At 45.9% G+C, this 13,350-nt stretch overlaps 3 non-coding genes across 3 annotated transcripts; all 3 read right to left on the reverse strand.

The window, feature by feature from the left end:
• Window positions 1-251: 251 nt before the first annotated feature.
• TRNAE-CUC (transfer RNA glutamic acid (anticodon CUC)) lies at window positions 252-323 on the reverse strand. The gene has a single exon. It is a non-coding gene; the product is annotated as a tRNA-Glu (tRNA).
• Window positions 324-1,224: 901 nt separating this feature from the next.
• On the reverse strand, window positions 1,225-1,296 carry TRNAE-CUC (transfer RNA glutamic acid (anticodon CUC)). The gene has a single exon. It is a non-coding gene; the product is annotated as a tRNA-Glu (tRNA).
• Window positions 1,297-2,201: 905 nt separating this feature from the next.
• TRNAE-CUC (transfer RNA glutamic acid (anticodon CUC)) lies at window positions 2,202-2,273 on the reverse strand. The gene has a single exon. It is a non-coding gene; the product is annotated as a tRNA-Glu (tRNA).
• Window positions 2,274-13,350: the final 11,077 nt, after the last annotated feature.

The following is a 13,350-nucleotide window of genomic DNA, read 5'->3' on the forward strand; positions in this document are numbered from 1 at the left end:
CAGCAGAGACTGGCGTTGACGCATTTCATGTCACCGTCATTGTGTTTGTATTAAGCTGGCTGAGTTGGCCAGGTGGGTATAAAGGCTGGAAAAGGTTCACAATGCTGATTGGAGCTGAGAAAGCCATTGGGATGGATGGCGAAACCTTTTTCAGCTCTGCTAGGCAGAAGCCCAGACGACGGTGTCCAGCTACTACCAGTGTTCTGAAAGAAGCAGAAAACCTGCTGGCTTCGGGTGGAGAAAGAAGATTTTTCCCTGACCGGGAATCGAACCCGGGCCGCGGCGGTGAGAGCGCCGAATCCTAGCCACTAGACCACCAGGGAGAGCTGGTTTGGCTCTTCCCAGGCAAGCGAGAGGAAGTCAAGGGCAAATTGCTGATGCGGAGTGGATGCATTCTGGAGTCAGAAGCAATATCTCCAAAAAGGGGTGAAGGAGGCTCTTCTTCTAGCTACAGCTGGTTAGCAGTGGATTGTCCTCACCTCTAAACAGCCCTTTCAAAAGGAGAGCTTGTGTTCCCTGACCTCGGATCTAAAGTGGCAGGGAGAGCGTGGGCTACTAATCACCAGACAACAAGGGCCTGCGGGTTTAGCCAGTCTGTTGCTTCAAAGAAAACCCTGACTCCACCCAACAGCATATTATCGGTGCATGGGAAGGAGTGGACCTCTAACATCTTATTGTTCCAGAAGGCAAGGTCTGGAGATTGGCTAATGCTAGTCACCAGAAAGCAAGGGAACTGCTAGTGTAGCCAGTCTGTTGCTTTAAATCAAACGCCGACTCCACCCAAGAGCATCTGGCTGCATCAGAAGGAGTTGACTCGTAACCTGGTGTTTATCCAGAAGGCAAAGTCCCATTACTTATGCAATGCTGTCATCAAGTGTGCCTCCGAGCATCTTTGGCTATGGTCGACAGAGTCTGGGAAGAAAGCGGCAAAGGTTTTGAGAAAGTGGCTTCTCAGAAAGAGACCGACATCAAGCAGCAGAGATTGGCGTTGACGCATTTCATGTCACCGTCATTGTGTTTGTATTAAGCTGGATGAGTTGGCCAGGTGGGTATAAAGGCTGGAAAAGGTTCACAATGCTGATTGGAGCTGAGAAAGCCATTGGGATGGATGGCGAAACCTTTTTCAGCTCTGCTAGGCAGAAGCCCAGACGACGGTGTCCAGCTACTACCAGTGTTCTGAAAGAAGCAGAAAACCTGCTGGCTTCGGGTGGAGAAAGAAGATTTTTCCCTGACCGGGAATCGAACCCAGGCCGCGGCGGTGAGAGCGCCGAATCCTAGCCACTAGACCACCAGGGAGAGCTGGTTTGGTTCTTCCCAGGCAAGCGAGAGGAAGTCAAGGGCAAATTGCTGATGCGGAGTGGATGCATTCTGGAGTCAGAAGCAATATCTCCAAAAAGGGGTGAAGGAGGCTCTTCTTCTAGCTACAGCTGGTTAGCAGTGGATTGTCCTCACCTCTAAACAGCCCTTTCAAAAGGAGAGCTTGTGTTCCCTGACCTCGGATCTAAAGTGGCAGGGAGAGCGTGGGCTACTAATCACCAGACAACAAGGGCCTGCGGGTTTAGCCAGTCTGTTGCTTCAAAGAAAACCCTGACTCCACCCAACAGCATATTATCGGTGCATGGGAAGGAGTGGACCTCTAACATCTTATTGTTCCAGAAGGCAAGGTCTGGAGATTGGCTAATGCTAGTCACCAGAAAGCAAGGGAACTGCTAGTGTAGCCAGTCTGTTGCTTTAAATCAAACGCCGACTCCACCCAAGAGCATCTGGCTGCATCAGAAGGAGTTGACTCGTAACCTGGTGTTTATCCAGAAGGCAAAGTCCCATTACTTATGCAATGCTGTCATCAAGTGTGCCTCCGAGCATCTTTGGCTATGGTCGACAGAGTCTGGGAAGAAAGCGGCAAAGGTTTTGAGAAAGTGGCTTCTCAGAAAGAGACCGACATCAAGCAGCAGAGATTGGCGTTGACGCATTTCATGTCACCGTCATTGTGTTTGTATTAAGCTGGCTGAGTTGGCCAGGTGGGTATAAAGGCTGGAAAAGGTTCACAATGCTGATTGGAGCTGAGAAAGCCATTGGGATGGATGCCGGGCAAAACCTTTTTCAGCTCTACTAGGCAGAAGCCCAGACGATGGTGTCCAGCTACTACCAGTGTTCTGAAAGAAGCAGAAAAGCTGCCAGCTTTCGGGTGGAGAAAGAAGATTTTCCCTGACCGGGAATCGAACCCGGGCCTCGGCGGTGAGAGCGCCGAATCCTAGCCACTAGACCACCAGGGAGAGCTGGTTTGGTTCTTCCCAGGCAAGCAAGAGGAAGTCAAGGGCAAACTGCTGATACGGAGTGGATGCATTCTGGAGTCAGAAGCAATATCTCCAAAAAGGGGTGAAGGAGGCTCTTCTAGCTACAGCTGGTTAGCAGTGGATTGTCCTCACCTCTAAACAGCCCTTTTTTCAAAAGGAGGAGAGCTTCTGTTCCCTGACCTCGCATCTAAAGTGGCAGGAAGAGCGTGGACTACTAATCACCAGACAACAAGGGCCTGCGGGTTCAGCCAGTCTGTGGCTTCAAAGAAAACCCTGACTCCATGCACCCAACAGCATATTATCGGTGCATGGAAAGGAGTGGACCTCTAACAAGTTATTGTTCCAGAAGGCAACGTCTGGAGATTGGCTAGTACTAGTCACCAGAAAGCAAGGGGACTGCTGGTGTAGCCAGTCTGTTGCTTTAAATCAAACGCCGACTCCACCCAAGAGCATCTGGCTGCATCAGAAATAGTTGACTTCTAACCTGGTGTTTATCCAGAAGGCAAAGTCCCGTTACTTATGCAATGCTGTCATCAAGTGTGCCTCCGAGCATCTTTGGCTATGGTCGACAGAGTCTGGGAAGAAAGCGGCAAAGGTTTTGAGAAAGTGGCTTCTTAGAAAGACCAACATCAAGCAGCACAAACTGGCGTTGATATATTTCATGTCACAATAATTGTGTTTGGATTAAGCTGTCTGAGTTATCAAGTGGGTATAAAGGCCGGGCCACGGCGGTGAGAGTTCCGAATCCTAGCCACTAGACCACCAGGGAGAGTTTGTTTGATTCTTCCCTGGCAAGCAAGAGGAAGTCAACGGCAAATTGCTTATATGGAGTGGATGCATTCTGGAGTCAGATCCAATATCTCCAAAAAGCGGTGAAGATGAATCTGGAAACTCAAATGGTACAGAGGTCACAGATGTTGGGATCTCCACCCATCCCGAAGGTAGCAACATTTGAGCTCTTAGCTGCACAGTATGTAAAGGGACCGATGATTTGGGCAGCAAAAAGGGTAAGGAACTAGAAGGGGGCCCGCAATAGGAGTAGGCAAGGGAGCAGCTTTACTACAAGAAACTTCTTGCAAGTTCTGGTAATGTTGAGGGAACATCGGAGAGGTGGTGGCCTCAGCCAAAGGTACAGTGCGAGGTGGGAGCACCTTAGGAAGACAAGTCTGATTGCCTTTTGACCCCCAAGACATACTTGGCCAGAGTTCCAGTCAAGATTGGATGAGTGTTTCTGAAACCATGGAAGTCCAAGATTGATGGTGCTAGAAGACTTAGGGAGGATCAGGAAGGAGATTTCCTCACAATGAAGATCACCAACATGCATAGTTATGGAAGTGGTTCGGAAGCGTAGAGGTCCTAAGTCCAAGGTAGAGCCATCAACTGTAGATACTGATTGGGATGTCATCAAGGGAACAAGAGGAATGCCCAATTCCGTAGCCAAAGATTGCTCAATGAAGTTCCCGGCTGCCCCAGAGTCTACATAAGCAGAAACCTGGTACGAGTTCAGGGCCCAATGAATGGAGACAGGTTATATCAATCGTGGGAAGGTGGCAGAACAGGTTCCGGTCTAGATCACCACCCTCAGAGTGACCTAGACCCGAGTTTCCTGGGTGGAAAGAACATGACTTTATTAGATGACCTTCAGCCCCACAGTAAAGGCATAGACCAAATCTTAGGCGAGGCAATCGCTCTTGTGGAGTAAGGTGTGTTTGGCCTAACTGATGGGCCCTTCAAATGTCGGTACGGTAGCAGAGGTAAGTTGATCAGGGACTTTCAGGAAAACAGGAGTAAAAGAACCCACTGGAGGGTGACTTGGATGAGCCCTTTCCAGATCTTGCTCCTTGAAGCGGATATCGATTTGGATGCTAAGAGCAATCAAGTCATCCAGGGTGGTGGATATGGTTCTTCCAGCTAGTTCGTCCTTAATATGGTCTGCTAGACCCTGCCAAAAGGTTGCAGAGAGGGCCTCATTATTCCATGCCAGTTCCGAAGATAAGGTGCAAAACTGAACTGCATATTGTCCAACAGTCTACCTTGACGAAGCCGAAGAAGAGCTCCTGCGGCAGATGAAATCCTGCCGGGCACATCAAAGCTTTTACGGAAAGCTTGTAGGAAGGCTGGGAGGCTGCAAATAGTTTGATCTTGTCGCTCCCACAGTGGTGAGGCCCAAGCCAGTGCTTCAAAAGAAAGGAGGGAAATCATATATGCCACCTTGGAATGGTCAGTAGAAAAATGATGGACTGCTAGCTTGAAGTGAATTGAGCACTGATTGATGAAGCCCCGACAAGCTTTGGGATCACCAGAGAAGTGAGGCAGTGGAAGCAGCTGGAGTCTTGAAGGACAGTGTTCCACTGGGGGAACAGCGGAAGGTGGAGCAGCAGGAATCGGAGCAGGGGCAAAAACAGAGGGTGAGGAAGTGGATGCCACCTGCTGCTGATCCATCCGGGAGGAGAGTTCTTGCAGACAGTGCATGATTTGTTCTTGAAAGGCCTACTGGACCTCAACTCTCAGCACCAAACCTTGAAGTTGTTCCAGGAGAGGCTGAGGTGTCTCCGAAGAGCTCATGGCTTGAGCAAACTGTCAGCACCTGTGGTGTGAGCTCTATAGATCCACAGCTTGGGGTTCCCCAGGGTGGGGAGTCTAAGCCCCAGCCTGTTTGTTCACCAGGGCCCCTGATGGTGGGGATGGACTTGCAGCAGGCTGGGACCAGGTCGCAGCCCCCAGGTACACCCAGCTGAGGTGGAGGAAACCGCTAGCTGGAGCAGGGTACAATGGGAGAAGACACAGGGAATCCAATGGGCAAGCCGAGCTCAGGACAGGCGGAAAACAAGCAAGGTCAGGAACAAAGCCGGGGTCGGTACACAGATAGACAACATAGGATTCACAGCGGAAATACATGTAAGCTCCAACAAGAAGTTGCTCAGGCAAAGTGGCCTAGTCTGAGCATGTCTTATATAGACAAGCAAACTAGGAGGTGGACCAGGAAGTGGAGGAAGGGAAGTAAATAAAACCCAGAGGATAGCCAATGATGCCCATAGGTGAGCACAGGCAAACACACATGTGAAGGGATCAGGAGCAGAAAGGAGGTAAGAATAAACAAACAAGAGGCTGCAGGCTAACTTGTGACAGCGGCAAAGGTTTTGAGAAAGTGGCTTCTCAGAAAGACCGACATCAAGCAGCAGAGACTGGCGTTGACACATTTCCTGTCACCATCATTGTGTTTGTATTAAGCTGGCTGAGTTGGCCAGGTGGGTATAAAGGCTGGAAAAGGTTCATAATGCTGACTGGTTTTAAAGTTAGTTTTGTTGTGTATTTTTTCATTTTTGCTAGAAAGTATCACTCCAAAAAATGTATATATTTTATATATATTATATTTATTATATCTTAATAAAATCAATATATGTGTTAATTTCTTACCTTAATCAATGATAAAGTTTTTGAGATTAAATAATTTTATAGCAGAAATGTAAAAATATGCTCTAGTTCATATTGGACTTTACAGGAGAGGAGCTGAAATTAATTACTGTTGTTCCTATCATCTTGTATATGTCACCAAAATTAAATACTTAGTCCAATGTTACTTTCAGTTAAATTATTTAAATTATTAGTTTAAAATTACAATTATTAATAATTAATTAAATTCAAATATTTAAAATGTGCCTAATGACACATATTTCATAGCATCCCATGAATAAGCAATGATCTGGACATGACAATGAAATAATAAACAATATGGTTCACTTAAGAGGTTAGTAGGTTAATAAAGGAGAAACAAAAATCAGCATATAGGAAATTCGAAGAAATTGAAAGTGTGTCTGATTGAAAAGTGTATAAAAATAGGCAAAAGGAGGCCATACATATTATCAGTGCTTCCAAAGCACTGAAAGATGAGGAAATGGCTAATCTATTAAGAAAGAAGTTAAAAAACCTTTTTTAGGAACATCATCAATGGAAGAAAAAAATACAATGGGATCACTAAAATGAAAACTGGGCACATTTATGTTGTTGGAGACCTGAATGTATCAAACCATTAAAAAAATACTTCTGTTCAGTCTTCTCAGAAATAAATTGTACTATCAACATGTTGGGAGATCATACTGGTTGTAATAAAGATGGTTTGTTTTTTAAGATCTCTAGAGACAGAGGTAGCAGAGGAACTGGCTCAATAAAAAGCTTAACAAAGTAATGGTGTCAGGGTCCTGTCCATGGTAGGAGTTCTGGAAGATCTGGCATTTCTGTCAATACTCTACATGGCCGCAGAAGGACACATCAGCCTCAGTCTGGTGCCAGACGGCCTTTATAAGGAGGCTCATCACTTCCTCTGGTTGCCGGATGATCTCTAGCTCACCGTGCCCTGTTCCTGGTTCCTGTTTCCTGTGATTCTGACTTGTGATTTCCTGTTACCGACTTGGCTTGCTCCTGGACCTGTCTACTCTGATTTACCCCTGATCTGACCTCGGCTTGGCTTACAGATACTCTCTCTCTCTCTCGCTCCTCTGTGAATGACCTCAGCTTTTCCATCTGACTACATCCGCTCTGATTCCCACCTGGTACCTGACCTTGGCTTTAACCGACTACCCAGTAAACATCCAAATCCCGGAAGGGCTTGCATGCCACGCACAGGTGCCTCCTGTCTGCAGACCTATCTCCAGCTGTGCTTCTGAGTGGACCACCAACCAGCACTCCTACAGGCAACCTGTGCAACTTTGGGCCTGACTCCCGCTGTCCAACTCTCAGGGGAGTACGGAACTTAGCCGCAAGGGAAGTCCTCTCTCCATTAGCCTCCATCACCATGTATGTGATAGTATCATCCAGCCAGTATGTCTGAGGCCAAGAGAGGCGCTTCCGCACTAGAGGCCCTGTGCCAACACATGACGGCACTTACCCAAGCAGTGAAGGATTTACAGTAAGGATACTTCCAGCTAGAAGGGCGTCTTCACGCCCTCTCTACTTCCGCAGACCAGGTTCCCTCCGCCAGTTCCAACCCAGTAGCCGCACCTACCAGTCAGTCTCCTGCCACCACTCCTGCTATTGTGTTACCACCTCCAGAACCCAGATTTCCTACTTCGGAATGTTTTCTCGGGGATCGACGTAAGTTCAAAGCTTTCAAGAATGCCTGTGAATTATATTTTGCTCTGCAACCCAGGACCTTTTCTCTGGTCAAGGTCGGGTTCATCATCTCCCTCTTGTCTGAAGAACCTCAGTCTTGAACACATAGTCTTCTGGAACAAAAGAGCCCAGCACTCAAATCAGTGAGTGAATTCTTTGAAGCCATGGCTGTCCTCTACGATGATCCCCAGAAGACCTCTGCTGCTGAGTCTGCCCTCCATGCTCTACTACAAGGTTGGCAGCCTGTGGAGGACTACATAGTGGAGTTCCATAAATGGTCTGCAGACACCTTTTGGAACGATGCAGCATTGAAGTGCCAGTTCTGCCTAGGCCTGTCCGAGTCTCTCAAGGACAAGTTAGCTAGGGTGGAAGCTCCCTCCTTTTTGGAGAACCTTATCCTGCTCGCTACCCGGTTGGATCGGCGTCTACGGGAAAGACGCGCTGAGCGTACTCAGACATTTCGGCCCACTTGGGTTCTGCCAAAAGTTCCAGGGCCAATGGCTCCTGCCCTTGCTCCACAACCTATCAACAATTTGGAGGTCGAACCTATGCATATCGGCCTTCTCCGACCTGCCCTAACTCCAGAAGAAAGGCTACGCAGACAGCAAGGCAACCTCTGTCTCTACTGTGGGGCCACAGGCCACTTCCTGCATAACTGCCCAGTGCGCCCAAGTAAGTCCAGCCAGCCCCATCCTTCGCACCTTCAGCTATCCGGGACTTTAACCACCCATGTCATTCTCCCCATGTCTTTGCAGGTGGCTGGAAGGGACGTCAAGTTGCGGGAAGTCATTGCCCACAATCCACAGATCGATTCGCCCAAGAAGGAAATCATCTTTTCTTCAGAATATTGTCTACAACACTGTGGTGCCCCTACACCCACTAATTCTTCCGTATGCCTCTCAGTACAACCTTCACCAGAGGCCAATCAACTCGTTCCCTTTACCTACCATGACTTCCTCGATGTGTTTGATAAAAAGAAGGCTGACACATTGCCTTCTCATAATTGCCCAATTGAGTTACTCCCAGGGGCAGAAATACCATTTGGGCAAATTTTCCCATTATCCGAGCTTGAACTAGAAGCCCTCTGGCACTATCTAGACAAGAATCTCACTAAAGGATTCATCCACCCCTCCTCCTCTCCTGCCGGGGCTGGTATTTTCTTTGTAGAAAAAAAAGATCGGTCTCTTAGACCGTGCATTGACTACAGGGAACTTAATAAAATTTATAAATACAATGTGAATATGATATCAAACCAAAAAACCTTAAACCTACTTTAATTCCTAATTAGAAAAAAACTTTCGACCCCTGAAAGTTTAGAATCAAATATATTAATCCAAAAAAAGAATCTTCCCTCTTTCAACAAATTTCTCACCTATATTAAAACCCCAAAATCTCCCCCATATCAGTGAAAATTATATACGCAAACTGAAAAAAATCATAAAGTCCAGTGTCTCGGTAGTCAATAAATCAAAAGTGTAGAACTTGAAATTTTTCTTGCAATGTTGATTGTGTCCAATAACTTTTATGAGAAACCTCAAAGATAAAGAAACTCAAAATAGTGCATTAACATAACACAAACAGGGGAAAAAAAAAGAGAAAAATTATATATATCTAAGTATATATCTAAGTATATATATAAATACACATACATGCACGCACATATGTATATCAAAAAGAATGTGCAACACTAAGTGAGACAAAAAGCAGTGAAACACTTGTGAAACATTCCAGAAAAAAATATCACTCGTGCTCAAGAAAATATATAATCCTGAAGTGATACACTCAGTGAAAATCCTACCCACACGTGACACTTCTAGTGAGTAAGGCAAGTATACCCTTACCAACAGTAGGAAAAACCAGCGCCTTTATAATACAACTTGTAGAGATCCTCCAAAGGAACTTTCTCCTCCTCTCCTCCTTCACTTGTTACTAGAGTAATACTGTAATACCATCCTCAATCACAAGCCTTGATCACAGATTTACCAGGCTCCAATGTACTGGAAATTAACCATGATGTGACTCCGTATATATTCAAGATAGTACCATTTTAATGAATCTGCTTACATTAAAGTTGGTTAAAATAGTGGTTTGGAACAAAACCACACTTTCTGGGGATTACCAGGCAGTCCACACACGAGGTGTACAGCGATTCCCCCAACAAAGATGGCCGCTGTGACACTTCCGGTTCCTGCTCCTTGCGTTTGACGTCACTTCCTCTTGACGCGTTTCGTCATATCCGGGACTTAGTCATAAGAGATAAGGACGTCCGGACACCTGGCCGCAATAAATAACGCTCCGAAGTTTATTGACGATACTCCGATCGCCATATTGGAACAGGGAAACATCGCCCTTACTGAACCGCACAGCCGAATCTATACTAACAGGAAGTATCCTCCCTATGCAATCGGAACATAGGACCATAAACAACCACATCCAACATAGCATCTATATCAGATACCCCAAATCCAGAAAATTACATTAATACATATCTTAACTGGCAAATCAGGGTTTCTCACTCAATACAAACATAGATTAATTAAAAACATTATTTTATTTACTTAATACCCCATGCTCCATGTATATCCTAGCAAAAATCTCATCAAATACAGTCATGGCCGAAATTGTTGGCACCCTTGATATTTCTCCAGGAAATCATGTATTTCTCACGAAACGTATTGCATTAACACATGTTTTGCTATACACATGTTTATTCCCTTTGTGTGTATTGGGACAAAACAAAAAAAGGGAGGAAAGAAAGCAAATTCGACATAATGTCACACAAACCTCCAAAAATGGGCTGGACAAAAGTATTGGCACCCTTTCACAACTGCGGATAAATAAGAATGTTACAAGCATGTGATGCTCCTGTAAACTCACCTGGGGCAAGTAACAGGTGTGGGCAATATAGAAATCACACCTGAAAGCAGATAAAAAGGAGAGACGTTCACTTAACCTTTGCATTGTGTGTCTGTCTGTGCCACACTAAGCATGGACAACAGAAAGAGGAGACGAGAACTGTCTGAGGACCTGAGAACCAAAATTGTGGCAAAATATCAACAATCTCAAGGTTACAAGTCCATCTCCAGAGAACTAGATTTGCCTTTGTCCACAGTGCGCAACATTATCAAGAAGTTTGCAACCCATGGCACTGTAGCTAATCTCCCTGGTCGTGGACGGATGAGGAAAATTGATGAAAGATTGCAACGCAGAATAGTCCGGATGGTGGATAAGCAGCCCCAAACATGTTCCAAAGACATTCAAGCTGTCCTGCAGGCTCAGGGAGCATCAGTGTCAGCGCGAACTATCCGTCGACATTTAAATGAAATGAAACGCTATGGCAGGAGACCCAGGAGGACCCCACTGCTGACACAGAGACATAAAAAAGCAAGACTACAGTTTGCCAAAATGTACTTGAGTAAGCCAAAAGCCTTCTGGGAAAACGTCTTGTGGACAGATGAGACCAAGATAGAGCTTTTCGGTAAAGCACATCATTCTACTGTTTACCGAAAACGGAATGAGGCCTACAAAGAACAAAACACAGTACCTACGGTAAAATATGGTGGAGGTTCAATGATGTTTTGGGGTTGTTTTGCTGCCTCTGGCACTGGGTGCCTTGACTGTGTGCAAGGCATCATGAAATCTGAGGATTACCAAAGGATTTTGGGTCGCACTGTAGGGCCCAGTGTCAGAAAGCTGGGTTTGCGTCCAAGATCCTGGGTCTTCCAGCAGGACAATGACCCCAAACATACGTCAAAAAGCACTCAGAAATGGATGGCAAAGAAGCGCTGGAGAGTTCTGAAGTGGCCAGCAATGAGCCCAGATCTAAATCCCATTGAACACCTGTGGAGAGATCTTAAAATTGCTGTTGGGAAAAGGTGTCCTTCCAATAAGAGAGACCTGGAGCTGTTTGCAAAGGAAGAGTGGTCCAAAATTCCGGGTGAGAGGTGTCAGAAGCTTATTGATGGTTATAGGAAGCGACTGATTTCAGTTATGTTTTCCAAAGGGTGTGCAACCAAATATTAAGTTAAGGGTGCCAATACTTTTGTCCAGCCCATTTTTGGGGTTTTGTGTGACATTATGTCATATTTGCTTTTCTGCCTCTGTTTTATATTTGTTCCAATACATACAAAGGGAATAAACATGTGTATAGCAAAACATGTGTTAATGCAATACCTTTTTTGTGTGAAATACTTGATTTTCAGGAAAAATATCAAGGGTGCCAACAATTTCGGCCATGACTGTATATTAAGCTATATCTAAACCAATATCTTATCACCCCCTACTGGTCATGATTAGAGATGAGCGAATCGAAGTAGGCGAAGTGGAATTCGTTTCGAATATTGGAAAATTTTCGATTCGGTGCCGAATCCGAAAAATAGCCTACTTCGGACGCGCGAATCGAAATTTTTCCTAAAATGGCGGCGACATGTGCGGCGACGGAGCGGGGATGTCTGGGAAGGCGCGCAGACAAGGCGCGCTGACCCATAATGCATTCGTTAATGACATGTGATCGCATTAGCCAATCAGCAGCCAGCCAGCCAGCACTGTGTAATGGTCGAGCTATAAATGGCGGCCATTTTAGAATTCTTCATTTGCCTCCAGTCATTCAAGAGAGGCAGACCGCTCTGTATTAGGGACAGAGTTAGGGTAACAGAAACGTTACTTGGGGACAGAGAAACATTACTTAGGGACAGAGAAACGTTACTTAGGGACAGAGAAACATTACTCAGGGACACAGAATTGTTACTGAGGGCCACAGAATCGTTACTTAGGGCCAAAGAAACGCTAGTTAGGGCCACAGAATTGTTACTCAGGGACAGACACAGAATTGTTACTGAGGGCCAGAGAATTGTTACTTAGGGCCACAGAAACGTTAGTTAGGGCCACAGAATTGTTACTCAGGGACAGACACAGAATTGTTACTGAGGGCCACAGAACTGTTACTTAGGGCCACAGAAACGTTAGTTAGGGCCACAGAATTGTTACTCAGGGACAGACACAGAATTGTTACTGAGGGCCACAGAATTGTTACTTAGGGCCACAGAAACGTTACTCAGGGACACAGAATTGTTACTGAGGGCCACAGAACTGTTACTTAGGGCCACAGAAACGTTAGTTAGGGCCACAGAATTGTTACTCAGGGACAGACACAGAATTGTTACTGAGGGCCACAGAATTGTTACTGAGGGCCACAGAACCGTTACTTAGGGCCACAGAATTGTTACTCAGGGACACAGAATTGTTACTGAGGGCCACAGAACCGTTACTTAGGGCCACAGAATTGTTACTCAGGGACAGACACAGAATTGTTACTCAGGGACACAGAATTGTTACTGAGGGCCACAGAACCGTTACTTAGGGCCACAGAATTGTTACTCAGGGACACAGAATTGTTACTGAGGGCCACAGAAACGTTACTTAGGGCCACAGAATTGTTACTCAGGGACAGACACAGAATTGTTACTGAGGGCCACAGAATTGTTACTTAGGGCCACAGAAACGTTATTCAGGGACACAGAATTGTTACTGAGGGCCACAGAACTGTTACTTAGGGCCACAGAAACGTTAGTTAGGGCCACAGAATTGTTACTCAGGGACAGACACAGAATTGTTACTGAGGGCCACAGAATTGTTACTTAGGGCCACAGAAACGTTACTCAGGGACACAGAATTGTTACTGAGGGCCACAGAACCGTTACTTAGGGCCACAGAATTGTTACTCAGGGACAGACACAGAATTGTTACTGAGGGACACAGAATTGTTACTGAGGGCCACAGAACCGTTACTTAGGGCCACAGAATTGTTACTCAGGGACACAGAATTGTTACTGAGGGCCACAGAACCGTTACTTAGGGCCACAGAATTGTTACTCAGGGACAGACACAGAATTGTTACTGAGGGACACAGAATTGTTACTGAGGGCCACAGAACCGTTACTTAGGGCCA

The sequence above is a fragment of the Staurois parvus genome, unplaced genomic scaffold, assembly GCF_062004578.1.
Source record: "Staurois parvus isolate SC_StPar_1 unplaced genomic scaffold, SC_StPar_1.0 ptg001181l, whole genome shotgun sequence".
NCBI lineage: Eukaryota > Metazoa > Chordata > Amphibia > Anura > Ranidae > Staurois > Staurois parvus.